Source organism: Photinus pyralis, unplaced genomic scaffold (genome assembly GCF_008802855.1).
Source record: "Photinus pyralis isolate 1611_PpyrPB1 unplaced genomic scaffold, Ppyr1.3 Ppyr1.4_LG2, whole genome shotgun sequence".
In the NCBI taxonomy this organism is placed as follows: Eukaryota; Metazoa; Arthropoda; class Insecta; order Coleoptera; family Lampyridae; genus Photinus; species Photinus pyralis.
In genome coordinates, this window is record NW_022170403.1 from 40,973,624 (window position 1) to 40,988,235 (window position 14,612).

Below are 14,612 nucleotides of genomic sequence, written 5' to 3' on the forward strand. Positions count from 1 at the left end.
TTTGTTAATCCCTTTTAAATGATTAGCACAAGTCCTAGCATTGTCTTCCCTTCCAATATAATACAGCCCTAATATTTTTAGGAAAATACAAGAAACCTTTTTAACAAGGAAACTGGCATTCTCTTGATTTCAGGCAATAGGAAAATATAACTGTTAAGGTATGTCTCATGGCGTGATCGAAGTATATAAATTTATATTTATAAAATAAAATCCAGTAACTCTAGGGATTATTATGGTATGAATATCAATATTATAAACAAGGTAAAAGACATTATTATTTCACCATTGACTAAAATTTTAAATACATGCATAAGACAAGGAGTATATCCGGAGGCGCTGAAAATATCCAAAGTTGTCCCAATTTACAAGAAAGGAGAACCGGATGAACCGAGTAACTATAGGCCCATCTCAATAGTACCAGTTCTGTCAAAAATATTTGAAAAGCTTATCAAAGATCAAATGACTTTCCATATGGAAGAAAATAATCTACTGAGCCCTATGCAGTTCGGCTATAGGAAAACTAAATCAACGGTGGATGCAATCAAAAGCCTCACCGATTATATTATTGACGGTTTCGAAAAGGGACAATACACTTGCTCCACTTTTCTGGACTTAACTAAAGCTTTCGACTGCGTATCGATCGAGTTATTAAAAAGCAAACTAGAGTGTTTCAATTTTAATAATAACAGCCAAAAGTTAATAAGTAGTTATTTAACCAATAGACATCAAATAACAAGTCATAACGGTGAAAAGTCAACAATGACAAATCTGAAAAGTGGTGTTCCACAAGGTTCTGTGCTGGGCCCATTGTTGTTCATCATATACGTCAATGACCTTGATTTGATAACCCAGAATATATTCAATTCCAAATTAGTATTATATGCTGATGATACTACTATCCTAAGCTCCAGCCCATCACTAATATTGGCGAAAGAATCATCCAACCGACTAAATGAATCTGCATCTAATTGGTTCAAGGAAAATAAATTAACACTAAACAACAATAAATCGGAAACCATCATCTTTAACTTAAAGAAAAACAATGACCATCAGGAAAAAGTACATTTTTTAGGGATTACGTTGGATCATGGGCTCCGGTGGGATTTACATGCAAATGAAGTGTCGGGTAAACTGTCGAAAGTGATATTTCTACTGAAAAACTTAAAAAATGTTGTTCCTCCTAGTGTTTTACTTATGACTTATCATGCACTTTTTATGACAACCGCGACGTATGCGATACTAATATGGGGACACTCGGCACACGTGCAGCGTATCTTTTAAATGCAAAGACGGGCTTTGAGGGTGCTCACAAATTTAAATTATAGGGATGATGTACGAGAAGTGTTTGTTCGGCAAAAATTATTAACAATACCGAGTGCATATATTGATCAGTGCTTGCTATATGTAAAAACTAACATTAACAGTTACAGTGATAAAACCGACGATCAATACAACTTTAGAAATAGACACAACCTAAAATTTTCAAAACTGCGCCTTACACGAACAAGAAATGCGTTTAACTACTACGGTATAAAATTTATGAACAAACTACCAAACCAAATAAGATGCCTGCCAACAAAACAATTTCAAACCCAAGTGCGAAAACATCTGCAAAACAATGCATTCTACAGTGTAGAAGAGTACTTAGACTGTGATTTCGATATGTGTGGTTGAGTTTTCTGTTTGTTTGTCTAATATTTGTTTTTGTTGATATACATTAATCTTATTGTTAAATGTCTTTTTTATCTATACAAATACTTTTTTTCTCTTTTCGTGTATACATACCATTGTTATTATACAAGATTTGCAATTTGACGTGTGCAAACATATTTATACATTTGTACAGCACAAATATACATCTATCTATCTATCTATCTATAAAAAAACAAAATATTGTTAAATTTAAAAACTTCCTAAGCGCAAGTTGCTGCGATGGGCTTTTACAACTACAAATTTACAAGTTATCCCTACCAAGCAATAAGTTATGAACACTTACCTTCATATATTCTTGTAATGATGTTGTTATTGCTGTAAGTACTTTTGGCATAAAACTAGAAATAGTGTTTGCTGGTATTCGAAACATGATTGCTAGAGTTTGGTAACTGTCACCACTAGCCAAAAATCTTAAGGCAATCTCTAGTTTTGGACGGGCAGGAATTGCGTTTCTCATTAGCGTATCCTTTTTTTTAAATTTTAGGTTCAATTAGATTTAAAAGTTCGTTAAATTGTCCCACACTCATTCTTAAAATTCTCTTGAATTCCAGAGGATCCTCCTCGGCAAGTTCCCGAAATATTGTTGACGAAGCTCCGAGGCGATCTCTACGACCCACCCAGCACGCCCTGTTTTTGGTTAATATTTCTTTCAGTTCATCACTTAAACAATGGACAGCTTCACTTATAGCTTCATCAACACCTTTCTCGTATTCTTCGTCAACCTCCTCCATGTTTAGACACATCATATTGACAATAATTAAATTACAGTAATGTAATAAGGTTGCCCGAAACATCACCACATCCACACAGCACAGACTAATGGCAGCCATTAAAGTACATAATACTGGAAGCCAATACTGCCCTCATGTGGAAGCCTACTGTTCAGCCAGTTCACTGGCTGCCACTTCTGGACGCCACTATTGTCCCCGTCTGCAGAGAGCTTAAGTTACACTTACACTTTACTCATACTTAGTGGTATTCAAAGATATAGTTAAGGTGACGCATGACATTATTGCTATAGTAACGCGCGAATAAGTGTGCACTTAGTAAAGTGTAAGTCTAACTTAAGTAATGTCTATGAATTCCACCCTTAGTCTCTGTATTGCAGGCAACACACTTGTAACGTGTGTCGTGGCAACACGATGTAAGTGTTGTGAATGAGTATTCAATAAATGTTTTATTATTAGCTCAGTGCATGAATATAAAACAATACAGTCTCCAAATTTCCAAACTCTCAACTCAATATCATTGTTATCTTCCTCGATTTTTTGGAATAAACCTTTTGGTACAATATGTGGGCATCGAATAATTGCAAACGCTTGTAATGTTTTATCCCTAAAATATAAAAATTGTTCTTTTTTTTTAATCTTCATTCAGCACATTCCACACCTGAGTAAACAATTGCATTTGTCTATTATATACCTCAGTTAAGAGTAGCCTGTTTCTATCTAAACTTTCTCTTGAAGGTAATTCCGATTTGATGATTCTTTTAGCTACTTTCTGAAACTCTTGTTTAAGTTCAGTCAATTTATTTTGAATTTGTTGCCATGTATAAGTAGGCATGGAAAAGAATTATTTCTGTGACCTAGCTAGACGTGGAAATCGTATCGTACTGTCACTCATAGTACCTAACTGAAACGTTCAAAGTCTAAATTACACTTACGGGTTAAAACGACCAACATACGAACGTTCTGCAAATACATGTGTAAAGTCCAAAAAAAATTTGTGCAAAACTGACACTTATTACGTTGCATTATTTTATAAACTAGGTTGTGAAGTATATCTTCGTTTTAACAACTTCTTATGGTCCTTATATAGTTTATAAAGAATTTCCACAATTCGCAGTGCTATCAATACGTACAATATTATTACCATTTCCCCATTTTCCATATGAACTGGTTCCATTACAATGGTATTTACGATTTCTCCATTATTGTCGTTCTTCTTCGATTATGTCGTACGCATTTTGGATAGCAATCCTACTGTAATTTACCTAAAATGTGGTTAATGATCTGCGGGCGAAATGTCCTCGAAATGAGCCATATCACTTCTTATAATTATTTAATAAGACGCGTCTCTCGTTTGAAGGTCCGTAATCTCTCCTCGTCATTATATTCCAAGTCATGTACCTAAGTAGGTTGCATAGTTGACAATTTCAGCAATGATAGGTAACTAATGCAATATCTATAACTCAATTACATATTCTACTCTACAGTGTGTTTACATAAACTGTGGATTGTAACTATGACACAATACAATGACAATTGTACATATTCTGATTAACACCTATTAACGCATGTGTTGAATAGCAGGTCTTCATTTATAAATTTTAACCTCTGTTTCCATGCATCATGCTTCTTAGTTTTTATGTGATAATTGTTGTTACTCGGGTTCCATCATTCAGGCACTTCTCTGTATAAATCTATTAGTTATAAACATTTCTCGTGGTTCCACTCCATCTTGTTGCACACGCAACATGTTCACAAATGCTTAAAAACACGTCACCGCGCGGGTAAAGTTTGCAAGTACCTACGCATTTTGTTCGTTCGCGTTTGTTTGTGCGCGCGCTAGCGTCCACATAGACATGTTCGAAAACATTTGCAAACGTTTTGCGCGGTGTGTTGCCGCTGTCTGGACGCGCCTTAAGATTACAACAAAGTGAAATAATTACACTTTTAAATGAAATCTACCACATAACTGTTCATACAAGAACATTGAAGCGTTTATTAAATCAAATAAAGCTGTACAGACGAAATAATTATTCCAATCTTGATATGGTTTTAACATTTATTCAAGAAGAATTAACAAAATCCGCCCAACTACATGGATACCGATGGCTGCATCTCAAGTGTATTCAGCATGCATTAACCGTAACACGCGAAACTATGAGAGAATTGTTGTTGTTATTGGATCCCAAAGGAGGAAAAGGAAGACACAAGACATATTATATATGGTTAAACGCCGGACGCACCTAGCGATCCAAAAGTAATTGCTGGTTACATCGTAAAAATTTACCCAAGTAGCAAGAAACGTACTAAGTCGGTCATATTAGAGGTACGTATGACTCGAAATGTGACGCCATAAAAACGTCGAGATGACGTACTAATGTCATACCCAAAATGACGTTATAATAAGACGTCTTAATGACTTCAAGCGAAGAGCTTTATATAACTGCAATAAAATAAGGTAAAGGTATAGGTTAACGATGGCAATCAAAATACTGTTTATATGAAAAATAACATTTTAATTATCAAGTTTTTAAACATCCAAATGATATACAGGGTGGTGACTTACGTCACGCATCATAGGGATTTCAATGTAAAATTCATAACATGCCAGTAAAAATGTATTAAGGTTTTTTGTAGAAAATCAACCGTATTAGTTTTTAATTTTTTGCATAATAAAGACGGAAAATTCGAAAAATAAAACACGCATCTTCTTCAATAATTTGTGATGCCATGGAATTTTATAATACAAAACTACGCCAATATCCGTCATGCCATGGAATGTCTACTATGAAACAAATCAAATTCTATCAAAAAGTATTTTTTCAATGAATTCTACAACCCGACGAATAGAAATTATAAGCTGAAATTCAACAGATGTTTTCATTCCTTTTTGGTCTATAAAGTTGTGGGTAGAATTTTGAAAATACTTTGTTTTTCATATGTCATTTGGGTCATATTTTATTACATTTAAAATAAAATTAAAATAAGACCGTGAAAATCGTATAAAAAATAAAGTGTTTACAAAATCCTTTCTAACTTTTTAGACAATAAAGTAATGAAAACATTGTTGAATTTCAGCTATTAATTTCCATCTAGTTGTAGAATTCATTCAAGAAATTATTTAATGTTACATTCCCAATATGAATCTCCCTGTATACGTCTCACCGCAATGTTGAAATTTGGCGAAACACTTTTGGACCGAATATATTTGAACAATCACTGTAAACTGTCGCGTGCTACCAACCCCTTTTTTAAATTTTTGCGTATTATAAAGATTTTTGCAGAAAGTGTATCATGTGCACAGTACCTTTATAGGCATCGAATTTGCGAACGAGGGAGGAGTCGCTGTAGTCCACAGCTCCTGTTTAACACAAAAAAAGGAAGTATACTGGCCCCCTTACAAGCAACCGTATAAATACGACCAAGCTTTGAAGAAACCCGAAGTTCCGAACGGGGAGATATGGAAATTGCATTCGGTTGCACGATGCTTTTTTGATTGTGGTACTTAAATTTTACAATTTAATATCTGTCTGTTTCATTTCACATTTTTAGATGACTTACATAAAGCATACAAAAAGCTAAGGCTATGCGAATAAAGTTCAGACATCCATAGTGAGGTTGAAGCAACACATTCTGAACAAAGAAAACGTATCCCGGCAAAACGAAAGATCAGTAGTAGCAAAGACGATCTTGTTTTCAGGGTATAGGTATATGATTTGTTTCGACTCGAGATTGGTCAAAAAGTCTACACTGTCACGGTACACCCTGTACTCACCGGTGAAATATATTATTAAGAACGCGCAACTATTAGGAGTCGTTCGAGATAGGCGATTAAAAACTCTCTCAGTTTCTCGAATGCACCAAAAGTGGTAAATTGCCAGAACCGCATAAGTATTTCCTGAACTTAGTTTAAAACATCAATATTGTGCAAGTAAGTAATTATGTAATAATTATCTAATTGCCCCGACTACCATTATTGTATTAATTTAATTTGTATGTACTTATTGTATTTCTGTATTCTTGTATGCATGTGACTGTTAGTAATTATGTGTCGATGTACCTATGTAGATTGGTCGTTACCTGTTGGTCTTTATCTGTGGGTGAATTGCTGGAAGATTGAAATTAATTGGAATTGGCTGGGCGTTGCTGCGGAGTGCCGCTACCATTACCAAACATATCAACTATAGCAGTCAGCTGTACCACACGAAGTCGATTCTATTTTTTCATGTGGATTTTTCTTTGATGGAAAACTTTAGCTTCGAGATTTTTTACTCCATGTTGCTCAGATTGGCTTGCTGGCTTTTCCTAATTCTTTCCACAAGACTATTCCGGTCTCGTTCTGTCTGGTTTGATTGATGGTATTTAGATTTGCAAAATCTTAACACCGCCAACATATCTCCCACTTTTGGAATGAATTTAATTAGTTGACTTTGATCCATCTCAACTATTGCTGCCATATCAATTTGCAAACCAAATTTAGTTTTAATTTGCCGTACTAAAACATATAAGGACAAATATACAAATTCAATTATTTTTTATGTAGCAAAAGTTTTGGAATCAAGCAGCGCTGATTTAGAAATGCATGTACTTTTTCTAAGAATGAAAAGGCAGGGTAAATTTTATATGCTTGATGTACCAGATATGTCCTACGTTTCACTGGTGGACATACACGAATTTTACCAACTCCAACATTTTCTGGAAGTACGGCACGACAGCAGTATTACTATTCTTTTCCCGGTAATTTGTCACACTTAAATTTATGATAATTTTTTATATGAAAAGAAGCTAAATAAGTAACTCAGAGATAACTGTTTTTTTTTAAAGTTAAGAAAATAAAATATGGAGTAGGTACCTAGATGGTTTTATTCATCCACTGTAGACCATGGGGAGATTCTCTTGTTTACCATCCCTGGTACACAGTGAATCAACTGCAATTAAAAAAAAATAATAATTATGGTTTTTATTGTGCACAACTTATAAGCAAAAATCAACATTTTGAAACCTAAGTGGTCAAAGAAGTTTAATGTCAAATTACAAGCCATTTAGAACTAAAAACTTGGAAATTATAGATTTTTGGAAAAATGGTGATCCATTGTTGACTACGCTAAAATTTTTTTGGCGAATGCTTCAAAATTTGTGAACATCTTAAGCTCTAAATTCGGATACATTTGGTTAAAATCTTTTTGAATCTGAAACGAAAATGATACAATAAGTGATTTTTTTACAATGCAAATAAAATTTTATTTTGTATCCCTTTTTGTGTTGCAGTGACGGAAAAGTGCGCATGTATTTCATGATAGATAAACTTCTGAACGGTGCCCTTTTATTATAGGTGGCGTTCCACCTAGTCATGACGTCGGTCCCAGGATCTACAGAGTTCTTCCTATTACAATCATTTCATTTCAAACTTGGCGACGATAAGTCGTCCACTCCGAAATATGTTGCTGGCTGAATCGTTTACATGGATACCTGAAGCAACACAGGCTTACAACGAACTAAAAATATTCTAATTTCTCCACAAGTCCTGATGCCTTACGATCCATCTCTACCACTAGTTGAAGTGAAGGTTTGTAGGGTGAGTAGGCTCAAAAGTCAGACTTCGTTTAGTATTTTTATTTGGTAATCCAAATATTTTGGACGCACTTTGCTGTCCTTCCTCAGTAGGACCAAATTGTGTGCACTAAACACGTCGTAAACAAAATGGTGGTCGTCTTCATTTCTTGGTGAACATTTACATTGAAAATTTTAGAGTGCATTTCAATGACTTGATCTATGTACATCATGACCCGGTAATTTATACGTCTGGGGTACAGATCAAATTGATGTTACCAGAAATGTTAATGTGTCTGTTTTAAAAAATTTTCACACACTTAAATATCTAGGTACCCTAAAACTACAAAAAATTAAAATGCAAAACCCTAAAATTACAAAATTAAAATTAGCGGCACACACGCACACTTACAAGTTAAGTTCATTCACTGCTCTAGTAAAGTCTTAGGCACCTCTAAGGTTCGAACGTGCCAATTCCAAATTATCGTTTGCCTCAAATAGGTCGGCTTGCAATTGGGCCACCCTATTTGAAAGCATCGCCTCGCTTTGCGCATAACACGCGTGCAGCTCCTGCAGCGTGTTTTGCTTTAGCTCCCGCAGATTGGTTGGCTGTGGTGGCTGCTGCTGCCGGCGTCCACTTGCAGGACGTCGATGTTGCAGCGGTGGTGCGACCTCACCTCTTGCATCCGTGCAGCTTGTTGAGGGGGGAGACCTGGCAGGCATTTGTCTCCCGACGCAGCATGTTCAGGTCCTTACCACCAAAGTGCTGAGGTGGCGGCGGCTGCTTCAGTTGGCGGCGTAATGCTATTGAAAATTAAATTACGTATTAGTAATGTTTGCAATAATGTAATCACAAAGCAAAGATATGATTTAATATGTACTTACTTTTCAAAAAGTCGCCCAAACTCGTCCTCAATATCACTGTCGGCCAGCGAAATGACCGTTTCGGGCGTTGGGGGTCGTGGTTGTGATGTTGTCGCTGCAGTCCTGGGCTGTTGCGATGCCTGCAGGATATTTAGAGTTGGATTCGGAGCACCAGCGGCATTCTTTTTAGTTGTTAGTTTCATTTTTTCCATGTAATTTACTTGTCACTCGCGTAAGAACTGAATACTAAAAACGAAATGCTGCGCGTATATATGTCCATAGGTTTGCGAACGTTAGCAACGCGGGAGGAAATGATAAGGGTAAGGCTCCGTTAACTCCCCCCCCCCCCCACTATTAGATTTAATAGAGTCGTATTATTTTAAAATGAATGCGCCCATATGCGCCACCGATAATAACTCTTGCCTCATTATAGTTTTTTAGAAAACAAAAAAAACATGGGGGGGGGGGCAAGTGAACGTAGCCCCCCCCCCCGTACGTATTTTGTCCCTTGTAACTAGGTCACCTGATACATTTGGTTATGCGCTCAATTGCGCCACTTGAATTAAAGCTAGCGCCATTACGGTTAAGCCATAAAAAAATTTTAAAAAGTGGGGGGGTTAACTTAGCGTGATATAGACTTAGAGTGATATAATATGTACAAAGTCTATTGCAAAGAAACATAATGAAAATTTATTTTACACACATTTCATGTCCAGCTCCTATTTCAGAATGTCAACTTTTTTTTCGATTTCATATTTCACGCCAAAATTTTTTCGATACTCGTAACTTCCGTTGGGTTTTGAAACCAAAAAAATTGACCTAGAAAATGAAATACTACACCACAAAGTGATTTAGAAAATGAAATATGACAAAAAAGTTAACCTTGAATATGAAATATGACACCCCAAAAAAAAAGAGAACAGGATTTACATCTTGGGGGGAGGGGGGCAGTGGCCATCATCCTTGACCTACTTTCCAAGGTCATCGCCACGTGGCTGGTCCAGAACCGTAAAGTAAAATGGGTCTAGGAGCAGTATTGTCGCATCGCTTGAGCAATGGTGTAGAAAGAAGGCCAATCGCTTACGCAAGTCGCACATTGAGCCTTACAGAACAGCGGTATCCTCAAATGGATAAGGAGGCTCTTGCCATCGTCTGGGCAGTCGATACATTTTTTCATTATATATGCGTATGCTCGTCATTTTGTTTTAATAACGGATCACAAGCCTCTCGCACAAATTCTTCAGCCTACGAAATTCCAGTTTTGTGTAAGTATTAGTCGAATGGCGAACTATGCCGATTATTTATCATATTTTAATTTTGATGTTCAATGCAAGTCAACTAAACTTAACACAAACGCTGACTATTGTTCTCGCTTACCAGTAACCACGACTCACAAATCAACACATGCGGTGTCATCGATCATACTGGAGAGAGAGGAAGAAGGAGACCGGTTTGACAACTTCACCCTAAATCAAATCAAACAATTACCTGTTCGTACTGAAGACATATCCAGGGAATAGCGGAAGGATGATCATTTGGGGAAAATAGTGCAATTGTTGGAGAGTGGACAAGATCTTGGTCGCTATGGATACAAGAGCTGCTAATGCTAATATAGTATGAATTTATCTAGCGATATATGATGGATGCTAGATCCAATAGGGTTCTGTATATTTCAACAGTAGCAAATTATCGACTGGACTTTTGGTACCTTCTAATATATCCATTTGTTTTGAAAAATATTCTTGCTTACCCTTTCTTAATACATTTAAGCTGTAAATATTCCGAGGATTGAAATTTTCATTTTCTAAGGCTTCATAAGCCTTTTCTCTTTGTATATTGATGGCCATCAGCTAAGCGTTGTCCAGTTTGCTCACGTTCTATACCTAGTAAACGTCTTTTTTTTTACTTGCATGTAAATTTACATTAGGATGCCTTATTTTAAAGAAAAGATGTAACTTATCGCTAGTTGGTCCGGATGTATTCCAAATACATATTTTTGCATTGCACTTTAAGCAGAACCCGTTAATCTATAAATAAAATCTTCCTGTTAATGATATGGCATGGTTTTTAAAAACCCACAAGCACCACCAGTTTGTGTCAATCTTCCGAACTGCATTATATTCATAATTGCGGTCTATCCTCTTTTCAATTTATATTGTGATCTTCAATTAATTCTCTGTAATTGGGGAATAATGAGGTTCCATTCCTTCGCACTAAGTTCTGTTTGAAGGATCGTCACACTACTTGGAGAATCAGAAATACGGTTCTGATTAATGTCACTATCGTCTTCATCACCATCGTTATTTTCAGCAGTATTCACCGTTTTTAACTCAATCATGTCATATCGATGCCAAATCAGAAGCGCCATACTCCTTCAAAAGGTTCATACTTTCCAAAAAAATTTAATTTTCATTACGAAACTACAACATTTTTAATTTTCTCGACTTTTTGGCTATATCTTGGAAAGTAAGCGAGATATCGAAAAGTATGAAGAGACCTTTTAGTTATGAACTGAATTGCATGAAATTCAATATGGGCATAGATTTAGCCATATAATACGCAATGCCAAAAGTTGAATCGAATCGATTCAAAATTCACAGTGCCCTTTTCGCATCTCGACCATTTATAAACCGAATTGCAAAATTTTTTACTTATAAAAGCATTTGAATGAAATTTGATACATAGGCACTTGGAATAAAGGAAAGTCTAACATTAGTTTCAAAATTTAGGTTTGCGCATGCGCAGTTCCAACTTTCTTATTTAGAAAAGCATTGAAATGAAATTCTTCTCATAAACTGAAATTGAAGTAACACGTCAAAAATGGATTGCCCATGTGCAACGCTATCTTTCATATTTGTGGCCATTCCTTCGCACTAAGTTCTGTTTGAAGGATCGTCACACTACTTGGAAATGAATCAGAAATGCGCTTCTATTAAATCGTCACTATTACTTTTTAACTTGTTAATCAGTATGTTTTTAACTCAATCATGTCATATCGATGCCAAAAGAAGCGCCATACCTTCAAAAGGTTCATACTTTCCAAAAAAATTTAATTTTCATTACGAAACTACAACATTTTTACTTATTTTTAGAACTGAAATTTGCGGACCTTTTGTTCATTTTCGTGACTCAAATCTATAACTCAATTTTATATCAAATTATGACAGCGCAAGGCGGAAGTTTGTGCCTAACTATTTGTTTTTAGTTCGCTTTACTACCAACGTGCTAAAACACATCTAGAAAGTTACTGAAAACATAATGCAGTCATGGCTATCGTTCAGCTAGCTAACTATGACTTGGTATGATGTCGTATGACACCTTATAAGGTAGCCGATAGCTATCTTCCGGCCGAGAGATAGCTAGCCGAAACATTTAGCCGCCATATGTAATACCGGCGGTAAGTGACGAAAGTGTTTTTTTTACCTCTCTCGTCCCATTACAACTGGTACACACAGACTCTGTAACGAAAGAAACTATTGTAGCCTGGAAAAATCCAAGACCATCATCACCAAGATATTGTCGACCCATTAAAATTCAATGTGCGAGAGAATCGGTGGACTTAACAAAAAAAAACAACCAATGACGTAGAACAACAGATAAAGGATCTACATCCATTTGAAAGAACTGTTGCTGGGAGAAGCGTCCGCGTTACATATAATTTGACTTTCACAATGGTAGATACAAGTTTGGCCTATCATCTTTACATTGCTGGATTCGATGTTTCGAATTTTTATTACATTTGTCATACAAATTAGAAATCGAGAAATGGCAGGCTCGTACAAAAGAAGACAAAGAGTCGGTTGGACAAAGGAAAAAAACAATACAAGTTGCATTTAAGAAAGAAATGGGTTTGGATGTGGATAAGCCGAAAGCTGGAAGTGGAACTTCGAACGATGGTAACACTGCTCGTCATTTCTTTGAAAAGTACCAACTATCTGCAAAAATAACTGGAATTAATCAGGACATTATACATCGTTTTTATATTGTATTGCAATCCATCTCAAGTGGTCACGAAATTAATGTGGACAATTTTCGGCAGTACACTGTGGAACTAGCTAAACGAATTGTACAAACTTATAGTTGGTATTGCATGCCTACTTTAGTGCATAAACTTTTAATTCATGGTCCAGAAATTATACAACATTCAGTGTTACCTATCGGCCAAATGTCAGAAGATGCACAGGAGGCCTGCAACAAGTTTTATTCGATTTATCGCCTGAGATTTGCTCGAAAGAATTATCGTCAAAAAACAATGGAGGATATTTTCAAAAGATTTTTAGTAGCTTCTGACCCATATATTTCCAGTTGCCGAAAATTGCCAGTTAAACCACTCAAATCCTTATCCCCAGAAGCTGTTAATTTATTGTCCTCTCCATCTGTCACTAGAGAAAAGGAAGAACCAGAAAGCATTGACAGTAGTTCGGCCTCTGAGTCAGAAACAGATGTAGACGTTGATGACCATGACAATGAAAATTTTTTCATGTAGTATTTTTTTTTATCAGGAAATATTTTTCAGACGTGTAGCTATAATGAATATATTTTATAAAAAGTTAATATGGTTATTTGTACCAGTTATACTTACTATAGTTCGAAACGCGGAAAAACTTTAAAATTTTTTCGACGCCATATTGGATCCGCCATTTTGAATTTTATAATTCTGACATCGGATTCGTAATAAGCGACCCCGAAAACCCCCTAGTACGGAATTGCAAATATTTTCTTTAAAAATTTAAATTTCTCACACAATACGACGCCATTTTGGATCCGCCATTTTGAATTTTGTAATTCTGACATCGAATTCGTAATCAGCGACCCCAAAAACCCCTTGGTACAAAATTACAAATCTTTCTTTATAGTTTCGAATTTTGGCCGCAAAACGCGGCTTTCCGCCGCACTGTGAACGATGAATTGGCATACTGGTAAAAAATACAGAAATTTGTTTTTATATTTTACAATTTAACATTAATTTTTTACTATGACAAACCAGTTCAAAACGTGTGCCATTTTACATATCGACAGTTTAAGATGCATATTTTTAATTGCAATAAATTTTTTATTGAAGAAAATGACGGCATATTATTAAGAAAAATTTACAAGATGTTGTTAATGCGAGGTGCGCTTGGACATGCGCAAACGGAATGCCATTTTTTTTGGCTCAGGTATAGCATGAACACATATATTATTATTATCCCTCTCTTGTTTTTGGGCCCACAACAGGCATATTATACAGGGTGACAATTTGAAAACTTACCACCCCCCATATCTTAGTACGAGATATTTAAAAAAATCAAAATCCGTTTCGGTAATTCGGAGGGGGAATCACAATGACATAGTTGGCGACTCACCCCCTCACACCCCCTGTGCCCCAGCCACCCCAACTTTTAAATCTTAAATAGTGACTCCCCATGTGTGATACGTCGTTGGAAAGCTCTGAAAAAATGCTTTCCAACCATACCAAATAGCATTACATTTAGGTTAGTAATTGTCCACTAACTTTTTTGTTTATGAAGATATTTAAATTAAATTAAACTTTCTATGGAAATACTATGAATATTATTATTATTATTTTGCTCATGCGCAATGCCAATCTTCTTATTTATGAAAGCGTTTCAATGAAATTTTATACATAGCCCTTGGAATAATGAGAAATGGGGTGCCTACCGGTATTTTTTCCCGGTCCTTCATTCATATTATTTAAAAATACGCTCGAGTCATTTGCATAATGACTTATTAACGCGTCTGATATTTTATTGACAA